A 7,418-nucleotide genomic window follows, 5' to 3' on the forward strand; every position below is an offset into this window, starting at 1 on the left:
CTAACAATCATTACTGTAATTTTAATGATTTTGTCAAAACTTATAACGTAGATGGTAGTAGAAAGCAAACATTATACAGCAGACTCTCAGAAAAGTTAACTCTCTGAAAAGTTAATTGTTCAGAAAAGTTAAGCGTATATCAGCTCTCATGCAACGCTCTAAAAAGTTAATTTATGCTTTAACTTTTCAGAGAGTTTGAATTTATTGGTTGTCCAAGCGTTTCTTCACACACGTTTACCTTCTATCTTTATTTCTCATTTTTCGGCTTATTGTCACCTTTCCACAGTTTCATACAGAATCGCATCATAACTGGGATTAAATTAAACTCTTGCAACAATAGTTCAATACGGGCATATAGTTACTTCAGGATTTTTGGAAATATACTGGAAAAACGCAAACTCAGATTGAATTTTAAATGCAAAAGAAGGAACAACAAGGAACTAAAAATTAGCGCGAACGCTTATTTTTAATCAAAACGTAGACTACGAAAAAACAAAAGTAAACTAGTGTAACCGACTGTTTTAAACTTAGTGAAAGGTATTATTTTATAAAAAACTATGAAACTATAATTTCATAAAGATATTGCTACATATTTCTTTCCATTACAACTTCCAGGTACATAAAAATATGTATCCTATATCCCGGAATGCATTTTTAGCTTTTGTATTCATCATTTTCAATGACTTTTAGGCACAGAGAACAGACATCCAAGCGAAAGGTCCCCACTTGGATAAAACTTATGTCAAATTAGTTGGGAAACTATAGTGATGGTGTCGCTAAAGGCGCATGAAATTCTACACTAAACTCACAACAGCTAGCTTCTGGCGCTAGCATAACGCATATAGTCCATATATACTAGCGTCAGAGGAGCCAAAGGTTGTCAGTGTGCAAATCAAATGAATCATTTAGTTGGGAAACTATAGTGGTGGTGTCGCTAGCATATTAGGTGATTTTATTTGAAATTTTATCCAAAAATTCCAGAAAAATTTGTTCCTGAATGGATGTCTGTTCTCTGTGTTTTAGGACTACTCAGAAAAGTTAATAGTTCGGAAAAGTTAATCGACCGATTCCCCAATCGATTAACTTTTCCGAGAGAATACTGTATTGCATAAATAGCTTATGAGATAACGAAACGACTCGCACTTATCCTACGCGTCGTGAGCATTTTTCTATTTTGCTTTTTTGAATCCTAAAAAATGTTTGGCATCTGCTTTGAACAATCCCTGACTCAAAAATCAATTTGTGTTAAAATTTACCAAAAAATAAGCAGCTAACGTTTAGCGTGTATGTGCTTTACAAATATCATCAAACAGTGGTTCACCCAGCCGCCACAGATGTCTCTTTACCACCACGCAAAATCGCGCAGAGTGGCGTATCTATGTACTATTAATAATCTAAGTTTTGATGCATAAAAGAATAATTTCTACCGTAGCGCCAACTACATGTCAAATGGAACCACGTTTCGTCAATAAATATCGAAAATAATTTTCGATAATTGGCATCTGGAAAAATTTTATCGGGGTTTATCAGGTTTGTTTTGTTTCCATGACATGTGTTTGGAACAGGGGGGTGGTGTCAAGCGAAAATTTCGTACCTAGCCAAAGTAAATTGATATATACCAGGTATATGACAATGCGAGCTGTCATATACACTTTGCACTAACACATCTACACCTGAGAGAGAGTCGCGGAGACGGTCTTCTTTTTCTTATGCTTTGGCTGTTCTTCTTCTTCCTATTACGTTTGCTTTCATTTTCGGGCAAATAAATGAAACTTGTGCGTGAACATCTCATTGGACGTGTGAAGTGTGCATTTTATAATAACATATTTTGGTGTTAATTGTCACACGGGCATTTCAGTTTTTGCAAAAATGTTAATTTACAATTGAGACAAACAAGACTAATTCAATTCCGAATGTGTTTTTCACAAAAACACCGGCAGAAAACTTATGAGAATTAACAATACTTTTCCATTTTGGGACAACGATAACGACTGGCTGCATTTGACAGATCGTACTGGCTGCATTTGACGTTAGAATTTTTCCTCTTCGCGAATCTCTCTCAGATCTACACTAGTTCTGAGATTTCGAGCATTTTGTATGGAAAATTAGTTAATTTTTTAAAAAAATCGTTGGATACGCAAGATTTGTCTTTTTTTCTTACAGCTTTTATGTTTATGCTTAGAACATTATTTCTAGTATGTATTTTCATGAATACAATGAAGTGCAACATTCCAAATTGCAAGCGGAAATTTTTTCGTCAGAGCGGTATCAAGATGTCTCAAAGAAATGTCGTTATATCGCTTTCCTACAAGTAGTAAAACAAAAAAGATTTTTTTTAAAATGCTCGGACATGATTGTTCAATAAGCAGCATGAGCAACATTGTTATCCGCCCGCGATATTTTTCGTCTGATTTCTGGTAAGCTTTTGAAGTGTTAATTATCTTCTAAGACCGTTTTGTAGCAATCTAAGATTACTTTTTATGGTTTTCTACGTAGTGTTGAGACGGGTAAATTTATGATAAAAAGGTATCATCTTGGAACAGTGACTTTTCAAGCAATAGCACAAGCATCTATTCGAATAAAACTATTTTTTAAAAGAAGACATCAAAGGCAGATATTCAAGAGCATCATGCAAGCAAAATGTTGGATGGAACGTGTTTTAATTTAAGCAACCGTATACCGTATTGATCGTGAAGTATTACATTAACATTAATTCATTTTTCAATTGCACATCGAAATAGTTAGTCACCCATGTTCTCAATTTTTTTACGCATAATAAAGAAGGCTACAAGTGCAAATGACTTTAAAATATATTCCTTACATTTCATTGTAAATGTTCAAATATTTGTCTGGAATAATATAGCTGCATTCATTAATTACAATTAATTTAGTTTTAATTTTCATGCAAGTTCCATCATATTTCAGAACTATTTCTTCTTCTTTCTACACACACTAATGCAACCCTCGATGGTCACATACCTGGTATATATCAATTTACTTTGGTACCTAGCATCGAAATCATCATCCCTAGAGTGACTGTATACAGAGAGGCGACAATGTCAAAATTGGAATGATAATTATCTGTCAGTGTCATTCCAATCGAGCAGACGACCTATCCAACGCGTATGCAGGAAAGAGAAAGAAAAACCTTGGAAAAACCGCATTGCATACATTTGGGATGACTTGTCGCCACTCTGTATATAGTCACTCTAATCATCCCCATAAAAAATTCCTCCTATTTAGTATTTGCAGTATTGTGCTTCCCGAGAAAATATTTCGTTTTTCAACTTTATATAGTTGTGCGCAGAGGTAAATCATGTATTATTGACAGTGTAAGCACGTGTAAGTTTTCTATGTTTATGCTCTTATTCTTTGCTTAGATAACATTTGTTTTGTTCTATTACGTACAGACTTACAAACAACACAGTTACAATGTCTTACGTTAACGGACAAACACGAAGCAAGCTACCCTAGCATTCAGCTGATGAGCGAGAGAGAAATATTGTTGCTTTTCTCATCACCCTTGCGTTGACAGTTTCTTACGAGATTTCGTGTGAGTGTAAATGAGATACTTTGACTGCGAGCAACCAGAACAGAGCTGCGCGCAACTGTTAGGCGCACAACTTAACCTACGAAAGAAAAATTTTAGATAATAATCGCAATAGTATTTCAAAAACAACAATCCCAGTTCTTCCAATGTTCGTTCTTCATAATAACACAAATACTCAATAGTAAAAAGCATTCAGTCTATTCGTAATAAGCTAAGCAAACTTGTTTTGTTTGAAGGTCATTGATAATGGGCGTAATGAGTTTTGTTACAATTAATTAAAACGAGCTTAAAGTATCACAATCCATTTAGTTTTATATGTAAGTCAAATTTTTTCTTCGCTGTTATTTCAATTTCTAAGCAATTAAAAAAATGCCTGATTGAAAGTAAAAAATATTGCAAAAATTTCTTGGTCACTCTAATTTGGAAAAAATGGTAATCCTAAGTAAGAGCCAAATTTTTGGTGCATATCAGTAACGCATCGAATATATGGAGTTTGACAAGCACACCATAGCCCTGGTTTGGAAACTACTTTAATTTTGAAAATGTATTGCGATTATTATCTAAAATTTTTCTTTCGTAGGTTAAGTTGTGCGCCTAACAGTTGCGCGCAGCTCTGTTCTGGTTGCTCGCAGTCAAAGTATCTCTTTTACACTCACACGAAATCTCGTCAACGCAAGAGTGATGAGAAAAGCAACAATATTTCTCTCTCGCTCATCAGCTGAATGCTAGGGTAGCTTGCTTCGTGTTTGTCCGTTCAAACATGGACCAATTTTTTACAAACGCAATCAGCATTTAAATTTTATCATTTTCGGTTAACGTAAGACATTGTAACTGTGTTGTTTGTAAGTCTGTACGTAATAGAACAAAACAAATGTTGTCTAAGCAAAGAATAAGAGCATAAACATGAAAACTTACACGTGCTTACACTGTCAATAATAGAGCTTGCTGAGGGTTACAAAAACTTATCATTTTTCACTCAAACGTATGTTTTTTTACCGGGGTATAACTGGGGGAAAACAAAAACAAACGTGTAAAATCAATGTAAAATCTAACAACAGCAACAACAAATCGCACGTCGATGTGTGCGTGCGGCAAACGTCAGCAAGCTCAATACATGATTTACCTCTGCGCACAACTATATAAAGTTGAAAAACGAAATATTTTCTCGGGAAGCACAATACATGATTTACCTTTGCGCACAACTATATAAAGCTGAAAAACGAAATATTTTCTCGGGAAGCACAATATACACGGTAAAAAATTGTCACGTTGAAGCGAAGTGATTTACAGTTGAATTCGCACTACTTGCCAAACATTACGATTCGAAATGAAAATTTATTGAAAATGAATCAACACAAAGTATGATGAAATCAACAGAAAATCACTTTAATTTCGAATGTGCTTTCTTTTGAACTTTTGAACTGTCAAATGGATAGAAAGGATTGTATTTTGATTTTTCGTAAAGTAGTTTTATTTATTACTCATAATTGAACAATTACATAATTACATACAAAACGTAATGCAAATAAAACCTCAATCGCTGATAGTAACCGGATTCCTGTGTTTAATACTCTGATGTCTAAATAAAATTGATCTCGGGTTGATTGCTGGTTGATACTAACCTGAAAACAGTTAGTAATTTATTAATTATGATCACAGGTATACTTTAGTCATACTTACACTCTAGAAGAGCAATAATTTGGAACGAAGACGTATTTTCTCTATTTGGGTTTCTAATTTTGCTTCCGATTGCTGCTTTCATGTTTCGCGATTTTTTGACCTTTGTAAATTACGAAAAAAAATAATTGCAAATTCTATAGATATGCATTACAATTCGATGGTGATATCCATTGAATAGTTTTCAATAGCTAGTTTCTTGTTTAAAAATTTGAAAACTCTCCAAAATCAATACTAAATCACTTCGATTTGTAGTGCTGCACAACAAATTGATTTAAATGCAAGAACACTTAAAATGAACTATATCAATAAATACTTTGATTTAACACTGAAAATTTCTAGAAAAACGGAGCGTTCGAATGAAAACAAACAACCGGAACTGTGCTCCCGGACTGTTTTCAACTAAGAAAACTTTAAATTTGTTTATAAAAAATTGTAAATAATAATATGTAGCTATAAAGAAAATAAACCGTATTAACCTTTAAATTATCGTATTGTGTATCCAGCACTAAATTGGACTTCCAAAAAAAACGGCAAACGATTTTTCTTCTGTACCGTGCATTAAACCTAGTGTCGGAAATAGTGCGTTGTATAGCACGTCTCATTTGCTATACAGCGCACTGCTTTCGACACTAGGTTTAATGTACGGTACAGAAGAAAAATCGTTTGCCGTTTTTTCGGAAATCCATTTGGTTTTTGAGAACAATGCATTGAACATTGAACAACAAGCATTTGAAATCTAATCTAGCCTATATAATATTCAAATGGATACCATGTGAAATATTAGTGTTTTGCCTTTAGATTTTCAAATGGACGACACGTGAAATTTTAATGTTTTGCCTTTTGATTATCAAATGGACGACACGTGAAACCTTAGTGTATTCCTTTTGAAATGCTGGTGTGGCATATTGATTGAATCTCAAGTGTATTCCACTTTAATATGAAGTGGTTCATCCTATCGACCTTTTCGCGTGCCTAATGGCGGCTAGTTAAATCCCTATAAAGATATACATTTATAGGGCTTCACGGCTAGTGGGCACAACTTTCGGAAAAAATAACATGCTTTTGGCAACTCTGCTCACGTCAAGTTGACCTTTTCCCCCTTGTAAAACTGTCAAGCGTACGTTAGCAAAGTTGCCAAAAGCATTTAAATATTTTCCAAAAGTTGTGCCCACCGACCGCCATTAAGCACGCGAAAAGGTGGATAGCACAGATCTAAGTGGAATCCACTTCATGACAACGTGTAGATTTTTTAGAGTGTACCATGAAATTTCTTTCTGTGTAGCTTACTCTTGCGAGAAAACCCTGAGAGAGAGTTGCGAAGACGGCCCTCTTTTTCTCATGCTTTGGCTGTTCTTCTTCTTCCTATTGCGTTTGGTTTCATTTTCGGGTTGGCAAATCAAACTTGTGCCTGAAATCCTCATTGTGCATGTAAACTGTGCGTTTTAGAATGATATATTTTGGTGCTAGTTGGTCTGTAGCTTAAACGGTACGTAGATGGCAAAAGGGCAAAAGATGGGTATGTAGCTTAAAAGGTATGCAGCTTAATTTTATTAATGGAACGAACATTAATACCAATTACAATTTACAATTACAAGTTTATTACTAAACCTGTCCGTAACGAACGAACGACCAACTCTTTCTACAATTTTACCTGAATCTCTATCTTTCTACATTTTGAATCACCATCTCTATCTTTCTACATTTTGAATCTGAATCTCTGTCTTTCTACCTTTTTAATCCCCTCCTCGTGGCGTTGCCGCCTGTATTTATAACAGCTTTTAATTGTTCGTAGTAAGAAGTACTAGAACAGCTGCTGAGAAAAACAAAGAGAGAGTAGAGCGGAACTTAAGTTCGATGGGAGTTTCAGTTGGCGCGCGAAACCTCTCACACATGTACTAAGCTAACTCCCATCGCACGTTCGACATACAATGTTTGTTATGTTCCATGTGCAAACGTTTGCGCTTGCCCCTGAAACTGTCAGAGAAATAAACTTTACAAAACCGCACCGAAAGGTAAAACTTACGCTGTCGCGGAAGCTCCAGTCAATGTTAACCGTCAATGCTACCGTTTGTCAATGTTACCCGTACTGGGCACTGACGCTGCAGATCCCCCTTCCGAATGAGGTCGCAGAATTTGGAAACAGATTTTGCGAGGGTACGTTAGCTGGAAAATTTTAATTCTCTATCTC

This window comes from Sabethes cyaneus, chromosome 2, assembly GCF_943734655.1.
Source record: "Sabethes cyaneus chromosome 2, idSabCyanKW18_F2, whole genome shotgun sequence".
Taxonomy (NCBI): Eukaryota; Metazoa; Arthropoda; class Insecta; order Diptera; family Culicidae; genus Sabethes; species Sabethes cyaneus.